The following is a 21,454-nucleotide window of genomic DNA, read 5'->3' as shown; positions in this document are numbered from 1 at the left end:
TCTCTTCGCACTTTTCTTAATTTCTTTTACCTTTTTTCTTTTCTTTTTTCTGTTCTTTTTGTTTGTTTTTTCTTTCATTCTTTCCTTCCTTTCTTTCCTTTTGTCGTTCATTCCTTCTTTCTATCTTTCTTACTTTCGTTCTGTCTGTCTTTCTTTTTCTTTTCTCTCTCCTTTTTTTCTGTCTTTCTGTCCTTGTCTCTTTCTTTGTATTTTTTCCCTTTTCTTTCTTAGTCTTTCTGTCTTTGTCTCTTTCTTTCTTATTTTGTTTTTGTTTGTTTGTTTGTTTGTTTGTTTCTTTCTTTCTTTCTTTCTTATTTTGTTTCTCATTTCTTTCTTTTCTTTCTTTTTTTCTTTCTTTCTTTCCTTTTTTCTTTCCTTTTATCTTTCTTTCTTTTTGTTTGTTTGTATCTTTCTTCACTTCCTTCCTCTCTTTCCTTTTATCTTTCTTTTTATCTTTCTTTCTTTTCTTGCATATTTTGAATAAATCACATTTTTCTTTCTTCGTTTTAATCATTTTAATTAATCAGTTTTGTCAGTTTTGTTTTTGTCACTTATAACACTTTATTAACTCAAAATAAGATAAACATGAGAAATAATATGTGCTGTGTTTATTTTATTTCAACTATATAAAGTTGTTTAGGTTTACGCCATTCTCTTGTTATTGATATTATTTTATTGATTATAGTTATTTTGGTTAATAATCACAGTTGCCAATTTTGGTCAGTTCATTAATTTAGTCATTTATTTATTTGATCATTTTTAATTCATTTTAGAAGCTGCAGTCATAATCACTATAAGCACAGATTGCAGCCTGCAGATTTACAGCGATGAAGGTCGGTAATTATTAATAAATGTGTGAGTGAGATGTGAATTGAATTGTAAAGTGTTTCAGTAATATATGAATGTGTTGTAGTGTAAGGGTTAAAGAGGTGGAGTGTGTTCTGCTCCTGTGTGAACCTGCAGATCACCAACACACCCACATAATCACACATACACACAGCCAGGCAGGTAACACTCATTTCTGACAGCAGGGGAGACTCAATCTGACCTTCATTATCGTCATCTTCATAATCTTCATCATCATCATGGGGAAGCGGGTAAGACAGCAGGCTTAAGTTAATCTGTCCTATGGAGTAAATAATGTATGACTGCTTTCCCTTCACTGAGACTCCTGCAGAAGTTCACTGTGGAAAATATCCTGTTGCTTTTCAGTGTATTTATTCTTTCGGTGTATCATTTACCCACATGATACTAATCATTTACAGTAAACGCTACCATACTAGTGAAGTATTGGATGATTTGTGCTACCCCTGACTACCGATTAATTGAAGTACTTTACTATAGTGGGGCGACTCACAGCAAGATGGTTGCTGTCCCGGCTGGGTCAGTTGGCACTTCTTTGTGGAGTTTGCATGTTCTCCCCATGTTAGCATGGGTTTCCTCCGGGTGCTTCGGTTTCCCCCACTGTCCAAACACATGCGCTATAGGGGATTTGAATAGGCTTAGGTGACTGTAGTGTATGTGTGTGAATCAGTGTGTGGGGGTGTTTCCCTGTACTAGGTTGCAGCTGGAAGTGCATCCGCTATGTAAAACATATGCTGGATAAGTTGGCGGTTCATTTCTCTGTGGCGACCCCTGATGGATAAAGGGATTAAACCGAAGTAAATGAATGAACTTGACTATAGTATGGTTTAAAATAAAACACTAGTATTTGCTATTAATTACTGTAGTTTTGTTTATGTGGGCTGATCTGCAAGGAATTTTCTCAGTCTAACATGAAGCACAGATCCAGACCTGCATTGTGAAAATCTGACTCAACCGATACACATAATTTCCATGCCATTATTAATAGTGTGCGTTTACAGTGGCATTAATGGATGAAAACTGTATATGCAGATGGACAGTTTTGCAATATTTGGCATAATTTACAGTTGTATGCAGAATTATTAGGCTTCCTGTGAAATTGTAATTATTTTTTAAATAATAAAATCATTTTGTTTAACAGAGCAAGGACATTTTCACAGTATGTCTGATTATATTTTTTATTTTCTGGAGAAAGTCTTATTTGTTTTAGTTTGGCTGGAAGGCCAATTTTATTAGCCTTGTACAGAACAAACCACTGTTGTCCAATGACTCTTCTAATTAATTTAAGTTAGGTTATTTTTAATTAACCTATATAAATGTAACTTTAAGCTGAATACTAGCATCTTGAAAAATATCTAGTAGTATAGTATGTACTGTGAAAAAAACATCAAATATATACTTAGATAAATGCATACATGTACACATACACTCACTGTCCACTTTATTAGGTACACCTTACGTCCGCCTCAAGGTTGGACGTCTTGCCTTTCGATCAGCTTGAACCGGTCTGGCCATTCTCCTTTGACCTTTAGCATCAACAAGGCATTTGCACCCACAGAATAGCTGCTTTTTTTGGATTTATTTTTTTTCATACCATTCTCGGTAAACCCTAGAGATGGTTGTGCGTGAAAATTCCAGTAGATCAGCAGTTTCTGAAATACTCAGAGCAGCAACAACCATGCCACATTCAAAGTCACTTAAATTCCCTTTCCTCCCCATTCTGATGCTCACTTTGAACTGGAGCAGATCCTCTTGACCATGTTTACATGCCTACATGCATTGAGTTGCTGCCATGTGATTGACTGATTAGAAATTTACCTTAACGAGCAGTTGGACAGGTGTACCTAATAAAGTGGCCGGTGACTGTATACATATTATCTACACACAATCACACACACACACTCTCTATGTTTTTACATGCACACACTGTACATGCATAAATACATACACCTACATAATATACATAAAATGCTTATACTTCACACACTGTTATATTCATATGCAATTTTAAAAAGCTAACACATATGGGATCTTTATGACAACCAGATCATATGAAGAGTTTAGATGCAAAAACTTCTACATGCCATCTGAAATATTCTACTAAAATTTGCATTTTTCTCAGGCTCCTATGTCTTGATTCAGTATTATCACTTTTATAATAACATGAAATAACTGAACATAAACATTGATTCATTCATTCATTTTCTTGTCAGCTTAGTCCCTTTATTAATCTGGGGTCGCCACAGCGGAATGAACCACCAACTTATCCAGCAAGTTTTTACACAGTGGATGCCCGACAACCCATCCCTGGGAATGAACATGAACATAAGAGGCTAAAATGTTCAATGCACTTAGAGGTTTTTGCATTTAAACTCTTCATATTTTAATCTTCACTTCTGTAAGTCAGTACATTGTGAGATCTGCTTATTCAGCTGGAGGTGTGTGTGTGTGTTGAAGGACCTTAAATGTGTGTTCAGGATATTGAACATCATCGAGGAGGTCTGAAATCTGGATGATATCAGCTTCTCCAACACTAAACACATCACACACACACACACACATGCAACTGAAGCACTTCAGGCCCTTTAAAAAACAAAGACCCACCATTCGACATGATGAAACTGGCTCAAAATGTGTTTTCAGTTTACTGTTCGTAATACAGTGGGCGACACAGTGGCGCAGTGGGTAGCACGTTCGCCTCAAAGCAAGAAGGGTTGCTGGTTCGATCCTCGGCTCAGTTGGCGTTTCTGTGTGGAGTTTGCATGTTCTCCCTGCGTTCACGTGGGTTTCCTCCGGGTGCTCCGGTTCCCCCCACAGTCCAAAGACATGCGGTACAGGTGAATTGGGTAGGCTAAATTGTCCGTAGTGTATGAGTGTGTGTGTGGATGTTTCCCAGAGCTGGGTTGCGGCTGGAAGGGCATCCGCTGCGTAAAAACTTGCTGGATAAGTTGGCGGTTCATTCCGCTGTGGCGACCCCTGATTAATAAAGGGACTAAGCCGACAAGAAAATGAATGAATGAACATAATACATATTCAGTGATGTGAATAACAAATTACAAGTACTCGAATGACTGTAACGGAGTCAGTTTGTCTCAGGAATTGTACTTTACTAAGTAGTTTTATAAATGTCTGCTTTTACTTTCACTTGAGTACATTTTTAGTGCCGTATTCGTCCACTGTTTTCCTTGAATCTGCAGTCACTACTCTTTTTTTTTTCTTGTCTATAGTGCTTGGCAGAATAATCAGTGCTGTGATTTCCATCCAATCAAATTGAACATAGAAAATCGCATCATACTGAACAATCTCAAGACAGAAAACACAAAATCACAACATGCAATGACCAGTCAGGGATGGGCAAACTCAGTCCTGGAGGGCCGGTGTCCTGCATAGTTGGGTCCAACTCTAATCAATCACACCTAAACATGCTAATCAGTGTCTCCAAGATCTCTAATTATCTATAAGCAGGTGTGTTTGATCAGAGTTGGAGCTAAACTGTGCAGAACACCGGCCCTCCAGGACCGAGTTTGCCCATCCCTGGTTTAGATGCATGCCACTGATGAGAAGATGATGGATGTGATAGTGATATTAATACATTAGTAGAAAGATCAATATTAGTTGTGTATAGATGATGTGTAAATAACAGTTTGATATATTTTATCTTTGACCATCATGTTTAATAATACAGACTACTGTATGTAATGTGCACTTAGAAAATGCTGGGTTATTTGGTAAAATATGGACAAAACCAACTGCTGAGTTAATTTTTTTTAATTAAATTTATAGAGCCAAATTTAACCCAGTTTTTGGGTTATACCATAATTTACCCAATTTGAGTTGAATTAACCCAGAGGGTACAGTGTAGTATAGTACAGTACATTATAAAGGCAGATTTACACTTATACTGCGTCTAGCGATCTCCATGAGCATGCCTTGTGCGTAGCCATGCATTTATACTTCTGCATGCTGTTTGTGTTACTTAGCAATATCACTTCCGAAACACTAGCTGGCAGTAGTTCATGTTATAACATGTGCATTGTTAATGTCAGAGGAGAATGGCCAGACTGGTTCCAGCTGATAGAAAGGCAACAGTAACTCAAATAAGCACTCGTTACAACCGAGGTCTGCAGAAGAGCATCTCTGAACACACAACACGTCCAACCTTGAGGCGGATGGGCTACAGCAGCAGAAGACCACACCGGGTGCCGCTCCTGTCAGCTAAGAACAGGAAACTGAGGCTACAATTCACACAGACTCACCAAAACTGGACAATAGAAGATTGGAGAAACGTTGCCTGCTCTGATGAGTCTCCATTTCTGCTGACACATTCGGATGGTCGGGTCAGAATTTGGCCTCAACAACATGAAAGCATGCATCCATCCTGCCTTGTATCAGCGGTTCAGACTGGTGGTGTAATGGTGTGGGGGAGATTTTCTTGGCACACTTAGTCCAGTTAATCATGGTGTCAACACCACAGCCTACCTGAGTATTGCTGTTGACCATGTCCATCCCTTAATGACCTGAGTGTACTCATCTTCTGATGGCTACTTCCAGCAGGATAACACACCATGTCATAAAGCTCAATCATCTCAGACTGGTTTCTTGAACATGACAATGAGTTCACTCTACTAAAATGGCCTCCACAGTCAGCAGATCTCAGCCCAATAGAGCACCTTTGGCATGTGGTGGAATGGGAGATTGGCATCCTGGATGTACAGCCGACAAATCTGCAGCAACTGCGTGATGCTATCATGTCAATATGGAGCAAAATCTCTGAGGAATTTTCCAGTACCTTGTTGAATACATGCCATAAAGGATTAAGGCAGTTCAGTAGGCAAAAGTGGGTCCAACCTAGTACTAGTAAAGTGTACCTAATAAAATGGCCGGTGTGTGTGTATATATATATATATATCGAATTAAATAAATAAATAAAAATAAAATAATTTGTTGTTATTATCCTTTAATAGCAATATACAGCCAACATGTTTTTTTTTTAACATAAAATTAATAAACAGTTCTTAGTTTTCTTTTAACTATATTTGTTTATGTTATGCATGTATTTTCATATTTGTTTTTTTGTTTTTTTTTTTATATTGAGAGTAGGAAACTTTAAGACAGAAGAGCTCTTGTTTTGTTTTTAGAATTGTTAAGTATATGAATAATTATACTGAGGTCAGATGTACTGCTCTACATTTTGTCCTGTCTGTCATTGATGATCTCACAGATCCTCTTTATGATCAATAATGTGCCCAGTTAATCTCATCACCACAACAGAAACACATCAGTTCAGTAACAGCTGATAAACAGAGCATTTGAGTGACAGGAGCAGCAGCCAATCACAGCTCATCCTGCAGTCACAGGATCAGACACAGATGCTCTTCTCTCTCTCTCTCTCTCTCTCTCTCTCTCTCTCTCTCTCTCTCTCTCTCTCTCTCTCTCTCTCTCTCTCTCTCTCTCTCTCTCTCTCTCTCTCTCTCTCTCTCTCTCTCTCTCTCTCTCTCTCTCTCTCTCTCTCTCTCTCTCTCTCTCTGAGTTTTCCGGTCAGTGGCTTTAATTGATTTACATGATGATCCTCTGCTAATTAAACAACAGTCCAGAGGCCAGGAGTGCAAACACAGCCTGGGAAATGAGCACACGCTGCATGAGCTTGAAGAATTCACATTCATTCAGACTCACACAAAGACCGCAATCACGGCTCAAATAGCAGATGTACAGCAGAAACACAGAGCAGAAGGCTGACATTCTGCTGCTTCTAGAAACCTAGTAAACAACGTCCTCTATTCTAATTACACACACACATGCACACATATTTCATAAATCTATACATTCATACGAGAGATGCAAGATGAGCAAAGCATCACAGTAACCCATCTATCAGTCCATCCATCCATCATTCAATCCACCTATTGTTCTACCCATTTATCCATCCATTCTTCTGTTGTTCTATCTAGCATTTTATCTATCAGTCTCTTCATCTAATGTTCTGTCCATTTATCCATTCATCATCCTATCCACCAATCCATCTTTCTGTCCATCCATCCATTGTTTTATCCATCAATACATCTACCGTTCTATCCATATTTCGTTCTATCCATCCATCCAGCGTTCTATTTATCAATCCATCTATTGCTCTATCCATTTATCCATCCATCCATCCATCCATAGTTCTATTCATCTATCATTCTAGCCATTTATCCATCCATCATTCTATCCATCTATCATTCTATCCATTTATCCATCAATCGTTCTATCATTCTATCCATCAGTCCATACATCTATTGTTATATCTATTTATCCATCCATCCAGCGTTCTATTCATCAATCCATCTTTCGTTCTATCTATTTATCCATCAATCCATCTATCATTCAATCCATCTATTCTATCCATCCATCCATCGTTCTATACATCTACCATTCTATCCATTTATACATCCATCATTCTATCGTTCTATCTATCATCATGTCCAACAGTCCATCCATCTATCATTCTATACATTTATCCATCCATCGTTTTATCCATCAATCCACCTATCATTCTGTCCGTTTATTCATCTATCCATCCATCCATTGGTTTATTGATTCATCCATCTACCATTCTAACCATCTTTCGTTCTATCCATTTATCCATCCATCCATCCATCCATCCATCGTTCTATCCATCTATCATTCTATCAATTTGTCCATCCATCCATCGTGTTATCCATCAGTCCATTTATCATTCAATCCATCTGTTGTTCTATCCATCTATCATTCTATCGATTTATCCATCCATCCTTCTATCATTCTATTCATCAGTCTATCCATCTGTCGTTCTATCCATTTAGCCATCCATCATTCTGTCCATTTATCCATCCATCCATCCATTGTTTTATCCATCAACCGTTCTATCCATCTTTCATTCTATCCAATATTCATCCATCCATCCATACATCCATCCATCCAACATTCTATTCATTTATCCATCCAACGTTCTATCCATCAGTCCACCTATCGTTCTGTCCATTTCACCATCCATCCAACCATTGTTTTATTCATCAACCATTCTATCCACCTTTCGTTCTATCTATTTATCCATCCATCCATCTAACATTCTATCCATCTATCCACCTATCGTTCTGTCCATTTCACCATCCATCCATCCATCCATTGTTTTATCCATCAACCGTTCTATCCACCTTTCGTTCTATCCATTTATCCATCCATCCATTCAACATTCTATCCATCTATCATTCTATTCATTTATCCATCCATCATTCTATCCATCTATACACCTATCATTCTGTCCATTTCTCCATCCATCCATCCATTGTTTTATCCATCAACCGTTCTATACACCTTTCGTTTTATCCAGTTATCCATCCATCCATCCATCCAACATTCTATCCATCTATCATTCTATTCATTTATCCATCCAAAGTTCTATCCATCAGTCCACCTATTGTTCTGTCCATTTATCCATCCATCCATTGATTTATCCATCAATCCATCTGTCGTTCTATCCTTCAATTCATAGTTCTACCCATTTATCCATCCATGCATTGTTCTATCCCTCTATCGTTCTATCCAGTAATCCATCCATCTCTCTATCATTCGGTCTATCGAATCCATCAATTCATCTATTATTTATTCATCTATCACTCTATCCATTTATCCATCCATCCATCATTCTATCCATCTATAGTTCTATCCATTGTTCTAACCATTTATCCATCCATCTATCATTCTATCCTTTTATCTATCCATCCATTATTCTATTCATCAGTCCATCCATCATTCAATCCATATATTGTTCTCTCTAGTTATCCATCCATCCTTCTATTGTTCTATCATTCATTCTCTCTGTCAATCCATCGTTCTGTCATTATATACATTGCTCCACCTTTCGTTTTATCCATTTATCCATCCATCAATTCAACATTCTATCCATCTATCATTCTATTCATTTATCCATCCATCATTCTAGCCATCTATCCACCTATTGTTCTGTCTATTTATCCATCCATCCATTGTTTTATCCATCAGTCCATCTGTCGTTCTATCCTTCAATTCATAGTTCTACCCATTTATCCATCCATGCATTGTTCTATCCCTCTATCGTTCTATCCAGTAATCCATCCATCTCTCTATCATTCAGTCTATCGAATCCATCAATTCATCTATTATTTATTCATCTATCGTTCTATCCATTTATCCATCCATCCATCATTCTATCCATCTATAGTTCTATCCATTGTTCTAACCATTTATCCATCCATCATTCTATCCATTTATCTATCCATCCATTATTCTATTTATCAGTCCATCCATCATTCAATCCATATATTGTTCTCTCTAGTTATCCATCCATCCTTCTATTGTTCTATCATTCATTCTCTCTGTCAATCCATCCATCGTTCTGTCATTATATACATTGCTCCATCTGGCATTTTATTCAACCATCCAGTCATCCGTCCATTTATCTATATGTCTATCCATGTATCATCCATCCATCTGTTTTACACACACACACACACACACACACACACACACACACACACACACACACACACACACACACACACTCATCGTTCTATTGTTCTATCTATAATTTTATCATTCCATTCGTCTGTCTGTCTGTCTATCAATCATTCTATCAATTGTTCTATCCATCCATCACCACAATACCACAGTTCACTGTAGTAAAAATTAAATATTACTACAGTATTCATTACAGTTTATCAGTTCATTATAGCGAAGACTACAGTCAGAAGAGTTCTAATGCTCCTGCATCAATGTTCGTAGAGTGTCAGTGAAGGAGGCAAGGTAAGAAACAAAGATTACAAATCATTATTACAAATTACAGGAAATTATACAAATTATCAGGTAAAAAACAAAGACATTTCTTTTTGTCAACTTTGAAAAAAACACAAAATTTATAGGGGCATGTGGCTTACCTCTCAGGTCTCTCGTGTGTCCCTCAGGCAGCTCCTAAAATATAGTTTCTCTGGCCCAATTACTGGAAGCAAAACAGGTGTTAATAATAATCTTGATTAGACCTACTTTCAGCCACCGGTTTCTTACTCGCTCTCCCTTCGTGCAGGCCGTTTGATCACACCCCCCTCGTAACAACTACATCATGTAAAAATGTTGTAAACACTAATAAAATGTACAGCATAATGCACTTTAGAATAGTATGGCTCCAAAACACGATAATAGATGTTTATTGTTAGAAGACAAAACTCAGTTAGAAAAATTCTGGCTTCTTTTGTGGGAAATCTTTGGCTGCATGTAGTTGCATTGTGTTTGTGCAGTGTTTCAGATCAGCCCTTCATGCTCTGCTCTGCGTGTGTTTGATTTCGGTTTGCTGTGTTCTTTCATTCCTCTCTTCTTTAAAGCCTGATCTGGAGTCCTGTGCTGGGGTTTGGGATAGTCTGACTGGAGAGGCAGGGTCAGCGCTAGGCATGAGCCAGTATAAGATTCTGAGAGTATAATAACCATGGATAAATATATTAGAGTTTGGCGGTATTGTGATTACTGCTCTAAAATGTGTTTTTTAAATATGTTGGTTAAAAAAACAGCAACTTTTTTCCCCATTGTGCACATTATATTTTATTTTAAGGACCATTTCAAATATGTTGGAGCAGTAAACAAGTCAGGCTAAGTAATTCAAATAAATCATAGACTTCTGCTGTCTTCATTGGTTTAAAAAACACAGATTTCTTTACCATTTAAAAAGGCATCTTTGGAGATCTTTCATTCTGTTGATATAAAGTAAAGTCAGTACACTGTTCAGCTCTACCGCATGCTGAATGTGGTTTATAAAGGATTTGTTTTTTAGATGTTTTCTGAATCATGAGCTGACCAGTAGCTATTGATGTGGAGTCTGCTTTTCTGCTGGAGATACTGTTGCCCTCAAAAACATAAAGAAACGGTATAACAAAAAAAATTTAGCGGTTTTAAAACCTTGACTTTTCTAAACCAGCTATTGTCTCATGTCTCAAACTGGTGTTTGTGATGATGAATTAGATTTTTGTAATGGTGAATCTGGCATTTTTGGTGGTGAATCTGGTGTTTGTGTGGCTGAATCTGCTGTTTGCGATAGTCAAACTGGTGTTTGTGGTGGTGAATCTGATGTTTGTGATTGTCAAACTGGTGTTTGTGATTGTTAAACTCGTGTTTGTGGTGGTGAATATGGTGTTTGTGGTGGTGAATCTGGTGTTTATAATGGTGAATCTGGTGTTTGTGATTGTTAAACTCATGTTTGTGATTATTAAACACGTGTTTGTGGTGGTGAATCTGGTGTTTATGCTGGTGAATGTGGTGTTTGTGATTGTTAAACTCATGTTTGTGGTGGTGAATCTGGTGTTTGTGATGGTGAATCTGGTGTTTGTGATAGTGAATCTGGCATTTTTGGTGGTGAATCTGGCATTTGTGTGGCTGAATCTGGTGTTTGTTATTGTCAAACTGGTGTTTGTGATTGTGAACCTGGTGTTTTTGGTGGTGAATCTGGTGTTTGTGTGGCTGAATCTGGTGTTTGTTATTGTCAAACTGGTGTTTGTGATTGTGAACCTGGTGTTTGTGATTGTCAAACTAGTGCTTGTTATGATGAAACTGGTGTTTGCGATATTCAAACTGGTGTTTGTGGTGGTGAATCTGATGTTTGTGATGTTCAAACTGGTGTTTGTGATGGTAAATCTAGTGTTTGTGATTGTCAAACTGGTGTTTGTGATTGTTAAACTCATGTTTGTGGTGGTGAATCTGGTGTTTATGATGGTGAATCTGGTGTTTGTGATTGTTAAACTCGTGTTTGTGATTATTAAACTTGTGTTTGTGGTGGTGAATCTGGTGTTTATGCTGGTGAATCTGGTGTTTGTGATTGTTAAACTCATGTTTGTGGCGGTGAATCTGGTGTTTGTTATGGTGAATCTGGTGTTTGTGATTTTCAAACTGATGTTTGTGATGGTCAGGTTGGTATTTGTCATTGTCAAACTGGTGTTTGTTATGTTAAATCTGCTGATTGTGATGGAAAATCTGCTGATTGTGATGGTAAAAATGGTGTTTGTGGTAGTCAAACCGGTGTTTGTGAAGGTGAATCTGGTGTTTGTGGTGGTGAATCTGATATTTGTGATGTTCAAACTGGTGTTTGTGATGGTGAATCTAGTGTTTGTGATTGTCAAACTGGTGTTTGTGATTGTTAAGCTTGTGTTTGTGGTGATGAATCTGGTGTTTGTGGTGGTGAATCTGGTGTTTGTGATGGTGAATCTGGTGTTTGTGATTGTTAAACTGATGTTTGTGATTGTTAAACTTGTGTTTGTGGTGGTGAATCTGGTGTTTGTGATGGTGAATCTGGTGTTTGTGATTGTAAAACTGATGTTTGTGATGGTCAGGTTGGTATTTGTCATTGTCAAACTGGTGTTTGTTATGTTGAATCTGGTGATTGTGATGGAAAATCTGCTGATTGTGATGGTGAAACTGGTGTTTGTGGTAGTCAAACCAGTGTTTGTGAAGGTGAATCTGGTGCTTGTGGTCAAGCTGGTGTTGGTGATGGTCAAACTCGTGTTTGTGGTGGTCACACTGGTGTTTGTAATGGTGAAACTGGTATTTGTTTTGGTCAGGTTGGTGTTCGTGATCTTCAAACTTTTGTTTGTAATTGTCAAACTGATGTTGGTGATGGTAAAACTGGTGTTTGTTATGGTCAGGCTGGTGGTTGTGATGGTGAATCTGATGTTTGTGATGGTGAAAATGGTGTTTGTGATAGTTAGACCGATGTTTGTGATGGTGAAACTGATGTTTGTGATGGTGAATCTGGTGTTTATGATTGTTAAACTGGTATTTGTTATGGGCAGACTGGGGGTTGTGATAGTCAGACTAATGTTTGTGCTGGTGAATCTGGTGTTTGTGATGGTGAATCTGAGGGTTGTGATGGTGGATCTGATGTTTGTGATGGTCAAACTGGTGTTTGTGATAGTCAGATTGATGTTTGTGCTGGTGAATCTGGTGTTTGTGATGGTGAACCTGGTGTTTGTGCTGGTGAATCAGATGTTTGTGATGGTCAAACTGGTGTTTGAGATGGTGAATCTGATGTTTGTGCTGGTCAAATCTGGCATTTGTGATGGTAAAATTGGTGTTTGTGATTGTCAAACGGGTGTTTGTGATGGTGAAACTGGTGTTTGTGATCATAAAACTGGTGTTTAATATGGTGAATCTGATGTTCGTTATGATGAATCTGGTGTTTGTGATGGTCAATCTGGTGTTTGTGATCGTAAAATTGGTGTTTGTTATGATGAAACTGATGTTTATCATGGTCAAACTAATGTTTGTGATGGTGAATCTGGTGTTTGTGATTGTGAAACTGGTGTTTGTGATCAGAAAACTGGTGTTTGTTATGGTCAGACTATTGGTTGTGATGGTGAATCTGGTGTTTGTGATGGTCAAACTGATGGTTGTGGTGGTCAAACTGATGGTTGTGGTGGTCAAACTGGTCTGAGGTCAGTGTGTTTCTGCTGTGAGCGTTGAGGCGACAGCAGGTCTTGTTTCTTCACGCTCTCCTGAGCACAGGCCTGCAGGAGGGGCTTCAGCTCCACAAACACACTCTTTTATTATCCGCCATGTGTTTCTGTCTGAACATCAGCTCTTTCTGACTCCACTGAAGGAAACTTGAACGTACAGTAAGTCTCTCTCAGTGTTTTACTAGCGTGAGTTTTTGCTCTTTCATTGATGACCTACTTATTATTGTGTTCATTACGGCTGAGCAGCAGATGAGCAGCAGTGTTTTCAGCTCTGATCTGTTTGTGGGATTTTTCCTGTGCTTGTTTGACTGTTTAGCTGTTTTTATAATGAAAAACATGATGGAAAAGTTGTGGAAATTGATATGTGTTGAAGAAATGCCTTAACTGGTGAAACAATTGGGATACCATACAGTTGTTATTGGTTTTCTGGATTTGCCTTCTGTCTGTGTGTGTTTTGGGGAACATGTTTATTTGTTTTTATATATTTAAACTACTGATGATTATTTATATTTATTTATTTTTAAATAAGAATATCATCATTTAGATCATTTATCATCAGAAAAGAACCATGCAAAAATGTTTTATTGTTGTTTTATTATTTTTACTATTATTTTATTTGTTAATTTTTTAAATGTTAAACTTATTAATTTATTTTATTAAATTATTTTATTAAATTATTTATTCAAATTGTATTTGTCATTTATTTATTTAATTCATTGTTATTATATTATGCATTATTTCTTTATTTAATTTTTTATGTAAATTATTATTATTATAATTATTATTATATGTTTATGTTATTCTAAATATCTTTTACTGTTGCAAAACATTGTATTCAAAGTATGTATATGTTCAATAAACTAAAAACGTATTTATTTATAAAAGCATTTTATATTTTTTAATAATCAATAGGTAGAGTATAATTTTCTTATGTTGTATTGTGTTTATTATAGCTTTAGCAGAGTATAATATAATATTATATAATTTAATATAGATGCTGTTTATTTTTTTTCAATTAATTTAATTTTAATTTAATTTAAATTTTAGTTTAATTTTTCAATTAAAAATATAATTTATTATTATATAAATTATTTTATAATTATTATTGTTATTATTTTATTTTTTAACTTTAAAATGCGAAACTCGTTAATTTATTTAATTTATTTTGTTATTGATTTATTTTACTTATTGTTATTATTTAATTAATTTATTTATTATTCATTATGAATATTTAATTTATTCATTTTCAGCTTAGTCCCTTTATTAATCAGGGGTCGCCACAGCGGAATGAGCCGCCAACCTATCCAGCATATGTTTTACGCAGCGGACGCCCTTCCAGTACTGGGAAACATCCACACACTCACTCAGCGGTTCATTCCGCTGTGGCGACCCCAGATTAATAAAAGGACTAAGCTGAAAAGACAATGAATAAATGAATGTATTGTATTTATTATAGCAGCAGCAGAGTCTAATTGTACCAAACATTATTAAAATCATTATCATTTGTCAAATGTGAATAAAAGTAATATATTTCAGCATGTGGTGCGTTGGTTCTGATTTGACTTGGAAACTTTGGTAACACTTTACAAAAAGGTCCATTAGTTAATGCATTTACTAACATGAACTAATCACGAACAACACATGTACAGCATTTATTAATCATAATTGAACATTTACTAATGCATTATTAACATTCAAGTCCATGCTTGTTAACATTAGTTAATGCACCATGAGATAACATGAACTGAACAACTGTATTTTCATTAACTAACGTTACAGTAGTAGTATCTACAGTAGTAAATGTATTGTTCATTGTTTGTTCATGTTAGTAAATGCATTAATTAACATTAACTAATGAACCTTATTGTAAAGTGTGACCGTAACTTTTTATAATAAAGCTAAAGTGTCCATTAGCTGTTTCTGCAGCCTTCTGTCAAGTAAGCCGTGAGGTTTACAGAGGTTGTTTGGGTGTTGCTACAGTGTTCTGTTGTGGCTAAGGTGTAGCTTAGCAGTTGCAAATGTGTTCTAAATGGTTGCTAGGGTGTTTGTGAGTGGTTGCTGTGGGAGGTTTCTAGTCTGCTGCTGTTGCGAATTTGTTGCTGAGCAGTTCAATATTTGTTATTCTTTATGTTTATAATTTCAATGTGATTGTAAAGCTTTAGTTTTAGTCAGTGTGTTTCCATTTTCACTTTTTTTGTATTTTTATGTATGTTTAATTTTACCGTTCGCAAGTGAACAAACTGAAAAATAATATTCTGTGTATAATTATTTTATTTGGTGTCATTCGTCCTGATTATCTCACAGCTAAATAGATCATGATATTCAGTTCCGCTTGTTGATATCCAGCATCTCAAAATAAACTCAGCACACAGTTTGAAGGCTCTAACCTGAGACAGGCTGGCAGAAGCAGGGATGGTAAATCTACCCTGAGAGTCTGGGGGCGTCAGATCTGAAGCTGAGTCTGGTTTAAGCAGATCTGGCAGAGCTCCAGTTGCCTTGTGTCATTATCACTGAATAAATCCACTCTCTGAGACTCAAACTCCTCAGTGTTTAAGAGTGAAGTGCCCCGGCGCCAAGATTTGTGGCAGATCCCCAAAGAGCACCATGGCAACCGCTGGCATGATGAGCATGCAATTGATTTAGAGGACCAATTTGCACTAATTCCACCAAACAGTCAAGTTTAAAATTATTACAAGTCAAAATTATTCGCAACCCCTGTACATTTTTTTCAATCATTTCCAAAATGAAAAGATTTAGGAATTTTTCACAGTATTTCATATAATATTTTTTCTTCTGGAGAAAGTCTTATTTGTTTTATTTCGGCTAGAATAAAGCAGTTTTTAATTGTTTTAAAGCCATTTTAAGGTCAATATTATTAGCCCCTTAAGCAATATTAGTTTTGGATTGTCTCCAGAACAAACCACTGTTATACAAGAGCCCCTTTCACACATACAGACCTTTCCAGAAAATTACCGGCAATTTTCCGGAAAGGTGTGTATGTGTGAACAGGTCCTTTTTGAAAATACCAGTAAATTCGTTCTGGCTATTTTCCAGAAAGAGAAGTTGTATCATTACTGGTAATTTGCCGGAATTCTGCGCTGTGTGAACGCAGAAGGAAGATTGCCGGAAAGAGCGCGTGCACGTCTAGAACGTGCTGACGTGAGACGTCTGCTTTAGCCAATCAGAACAGTCAGACGCATTCACGTGCGTGCGGTTTATGAGAATAAAAGCCTGTGAATATTTTTCCAGACACCTTTAGCTGCTAGATGTTAGTCAGATAATGTTTATATGTTCCTTCTTAATGCTAACTGTGTAAATAATTATCGATAAAATGTTTATGATAAGCCGTTGTTTGTTTACCTTCAAGCTTTGCGTGTGCCCATGAGCGCCCATAGCGCCAGCACACACACACATATCATGAACATCTCGACATGCGAAGTGTTCCTCTATATGTTTTCATTAGAGTTGTACTCAATACTGATCCATCCAAAGAGTTTGTGATGTAGTCAAATGTTTACAAACACAAGCGCAGCCGTTTAGAGCTCATTTCTGGTTAATGATGTCAGAATTTACCGGCATTTTGCGATGGATGTGTGAACGCTCTTTTCCGGAAAAATTTCGTAACGTCCTCGCCTGTGTGAACAGCGCTTTTTTGAATATACCGGTAAAGTCGTTCTGGAAATTTTCCGGATATTTACCGGTATCACTGTGTGAAAGGGGCTAAGGACTTGCCTAATTACCCTAACTTTACCCTAATTAACCTGGTTAAGGCTTTAAATGTCACTTTAAGCTGAATACTAGTGTCTTGAAGAATATCTAGTCTAATATTATGTGCTGTCATCATGGCAAAGAGAAAATAAATCAGTTATTAGAAATGAGGTATTAAAACTGTTGTGTAGAAATGTGTTGAAAAAAATCTCTCCATTAAACAGAAATTAGGGGAAATATTCAGGAGGGCAAATAATTCTGACTTTATAACAGTTTTGAAGGCTTTAGCAGATTCTTTTGCTGTGCATTTTTTGTTAGTTATTGTTTTATATTATACATATGGATATTGTTTTTATACATAGTTTTTATAACTTGTTTTAGTTTTTTAGCTAAAACAAACAATAATAAATGATAAACATATTGGCAACTATTCCTTCATTCATCTTCTGCCGCTTTTCCGGGGCCGGGTCGCGGGGGCAGCAGTCTTAGGAGAGAACCCCAGACTTCCCTATCCCCAGACACTTCCTCCAGCTCCTCCAGGGGGATCCCGAGGCGTTCCCAGGCCAGCCGAGAGACATAGTCCCTCGACTATCTGAATAAAAATTTAATGTTTGTATTAAAATATTTGCTTAAAACATATTTTTTATCTTTATCATTTGTTTTTTTAGGTTTACTTGAATTCAGTAACGTGACTTAAAGTTTTACATTTGTACATTTCGCAGATAATTTTATCCAAAGTGACTTACAATATAGGGTAAAAGAAGCACTTCAGTTTTATTCAATTCAAATGCATATTAAAAAAATAATAATAATACAATTACTCTGATTCTGTGAATTGATTTATGTAGAATTTTTTTATTTTTCCCACTTGATGTCTAAATGACGTCAAAAAAAAACATGAAAATGGGAAAATTTAGTTTTTGACGACAATGTTAAATGTAGTTTACATGACTTTAAAACCAGTGTAAATTTGTAATTGAAGCTCTTAGTTTAATAAAACTATTTTCTTTAAATATTTTTTTGTTGTTATTTTGGTGGTGAAAAAGCCATCAATATGTGGATGTCAACTAGATGTCAAGGTTTTGACATCAAGTCAATAAGCAGTCTACAGGCATTTAAATCCAGAGTAAATTTGTAATATATAATTGAAGCTTTTAGATAAATAAAGCATTTCTTATTTAATAAAAAAATATTATTATAGTACTTTTTGTGTTTTTTGGTGGTCAAAAAGCCATCAATGTGTAGACGTCGAATAGACATCAGGTTTTTGACATTATATCGATTTGCATTTTACATGCATTAAATAAATTTGTAATTTAAAGCTTTCAGATTAATAAAACTTTTCTTATTGTATTACTTCTTGTGTCGTTATTTTGGTGATCAAAACGCCATCAATGTGTGGATGTCAAATAGACATCAAGTTTTGGCAACAAATTGATTAGCATTTTACATGCCTTTAAATCCAGAGTAAATTTGTCATTTGTAATTGAAGCTTTCAAATGAATAAAACATTTCTTATTTGATAAAAACTTTTATTATACTTATTAAAAATGTATATTTTGGTGGTCAAAAAGCCATTAATGTGTGAATGTTAAATAGATGTAGAGGCTTTGACATCAAATCGATTAGCATTTTACATGCATTTAAATCCAGAGTAAATTTATAATTTATAATTGAAGCTTTTTGATGAATAAAACATTTTTTATTATTATAGCACCTTTCGTGTCGTTATTTTGGGGTTCAAAAAGCCATCAATTTGTGGATGTCAACTAGATGTCAAGGTTTTGACATCAAGTCAATAAGCAGTCTACAGGCATTTAAATGCAGAGTAAATTTGTCATTTATAATTGAAGCGTTCAGAAGAATTAAACATTTCCTATTTAATAAAAACATTTATTATGCTTATTGAAAATTGTTATTTTAGTGGTCAAAAAGCCATCAATGTGTGGATGATAAATAGATTAGGTTTTGACATAAAATTGATTTGCATTTTACATGCTTTTAAATCCAGAGTAAATTTATAATCTATAATTGAAGCTTTCAGATAAATATTAATGTTTTTATTAATAGTCATTTTTGTGTTCTTATTTTGGTGTTCAAAGCGCTATCAATTTGTGGATGTCAAATAGACATCAAGGTTTTGACATCAAATTGATTAGCATGTTACATGCATTTAATTCCAGAGTAAATTTATAATTTATAATTGAAGCGTTTAAAAGAATAAAACATTTCTTATTTAATAAAAACATTTATTATTATTGTACTTTTTGTGTTATTTTGGTGGTCAAAAAGCCATCATTGTGTGGACGTCAAATAGACATCAAGGTTTTGACATCATATAGATTAGCAATTTTGATGTGTTGTTTTGATGTAGAGGTGTCCACCAGGTTATTTCCAGTAACTCTAATTAAAAGATTTCATATCAAATCAAATCAAATCAGGCCTTTATTTGTCACATACACTTTCGTACAGAGAAATTGAACCCCACGACTACACAAACATCACAATTTTTAGGGGAGGACAGGTCACAGGTGGTAGCATTTAGAAAAAGGTAGTAAGATACATCAGGAGAGGCAGGTAAAAAAAAAAACTCCCTCTCCCCTTACTCTTGAATTAGAGCAATGTGAGACCAGGGAGGAAAAACAGCCCAATCTAGCACAATAACACACAGACAAGACACAACACTGACATAGGGGATGGGAACAGGGGGTGTGGATATAGTCCGATTAGGGCGGGCAGCCATCTGGTCCTGCAGCCATAGAGGCGCTGATCGCAGACCCGCCTACCCCCTCCAGTGGGTGAAAGCACACGAAGGCGTTTGGAAGAGGGGATCGGTAGTGATTGTCTATCTGTAGTTGTGTATGTGTGCGCGTAAGCCTGTAGAGTCCAACAGGTGTCCTTGTCAGGGAGCAGGAATTTCAGAGCATCTCCTTATCTTGCTATCCGGGAGAAGTTGTTTTTCTCCAGCCGAGGTTGTCTGGCAGGAGAAAGAAAACAGAGCCGAAACAGCAGGAAAATACTTCAACTTTGGGTCAATATCTGCCAATTTCACAGATATTTAATGTCCATCACTCGTCTCCCGATTTGGCCAAATCTTGTTGCAAAGCCGCTAGTTTCACCCTGATGTTTTCCAGTTTGCGGTCTAGAACCATAGTCTGAGCATTTGCGACTCTACACATATGCGTTTCAATCAAGCCGGCCAGCCTGGCGGGGTTTTGAGCAGCACTGACCGCTTTCATCAGTCGTCGATACCCCAGGGCCCCGCATAAGCCCATCAGCAGAAACCCTGTTATCAAAGTTCTGAATAGGTAAATATCTTCAATATCCTCCAGAGACAGAGCAGCCAGGCCAAGGACGCACCACTTCTCCCACCCGTCCATCATGTATCCAGCTGCAAACGTTCCCGCAGGACAAGTGGGCTCTCCTGAGCGCAAACGTCTCGTCGAGAAGATGGTATCAATCGCATTCACAGACCAGTTGATCAAATCCATAATCCCTTATTCGTTTGGATAGCAGGCCATGGAGAGCCTCAGGCCCCGTTTACACTAATGCGTTTTCGTTTTAAAACACATAAGTTTTGTTACGGTTACGCCATCCGTCCACACTACGCCGGAGTTCTCGAGCGCCGAAAACGGAGTGTTTTGGAAACGCTGGAGAGGCCGTTTTCATTCTGAAACGCTGCTGCTCCGTCTGAGGATGAGGAAAAACGGAGATATCTGAAAACGGGCTGCTGAGATTCGCTACCTGATTCGGGCTTTTGTGTCATTGCGTATCCTTCCCTTATTCGTCAAGCCTCTATGACATGACTATAACACATGGCTTTAACGCTACCGGAAGACAGTACTGTAAACAACAACATGGACACAGAAATGGGAGCGTTGTTTGCACTATTGTCTGTTTTAGGCGGCATTGTGCAGTTATTCATTACGTTTAGTAACAACTCGACGTCGTCGTCTGTCCACAAAAATCCTCTCTTGCTTTCTTTGCCATCGCGTTCATTGTTCAACCAGCGTTTGTTGACTAACAATAACCAAATGCCGAGCGAGACGCATGCTTTCTGTTTATACTAGAACGCGCATGCCCAGAGTGCGCGAATGCTCACGTGATACACGTTTTTGGTGGCGTAGTGTGGACGGAGATATGTTCAGAAACGCTAGGTGAAACGCTAGTGTGGACGCGGATCATTTTTGATCTAAAGCGCCGTTTTAAAACTAAAACGCACTAGTGTAAACGGGGCCTCAGAGATAGAATAAGACGAAGACAACAGGAGCTAGCAAGGAGAAAGATGGGACGGAGAGGGAAAAAGTGCGACCGCCTTCGCCGAGAGCCAAAGAAGTCTTTACATTTTACATTACAGTAAAATCTATTTACATGTTCAGTGGATCAGTAATTTAATC

At 36.9% G+C, this 21,454-nt stretch overlaps 1 protein-coding gene across 3 annotated transcripts in view; it reads left to right on the top strand.

Moving 5' to 3' along the window:
• mid1 (midline 1) overlaps positions 1–21,454 on the top strand; it is a 146,272-nt gene that overhangs the window by 12,798 nt on the left and 112,020 nt on the right. Inside the window, exon 1 of one of the 3 annotated variants that reach the window (XM_087268512.1) lies at positions 986–1,097. The exons of 1 other annotated variant lie outside the window; for it this stretch is intronic. The gene's annotated coding sequence lies outside the window, so the exon portion shown is untranslated. Of the gene's footprint in view, positions 1–985; positions 1,098–13,334; positions 13,509–21,454 lie in introns of those variants that run through there. One more of the 3 variants, XM_087268514.1, reaches the window with a different exon arrangement.

The sequence above is a fragment of the Danio rerio genome, chromosome 9 (genome assembly GCF_052040795.2).
Source record: "Danio rerio strain M-AB ecotype USA chromosome 9, GRCz13ab, whole genome shotgun sequence".
Lineage (NCBI taxonomy): Eukaryota > Metazoa > Chordata > Actinopteri > Cypriniformes > Danionidae > Danio > Danio rerio.
This window is presented reverse-complemented; position numbering and strand designations above follow the sequence as displayed.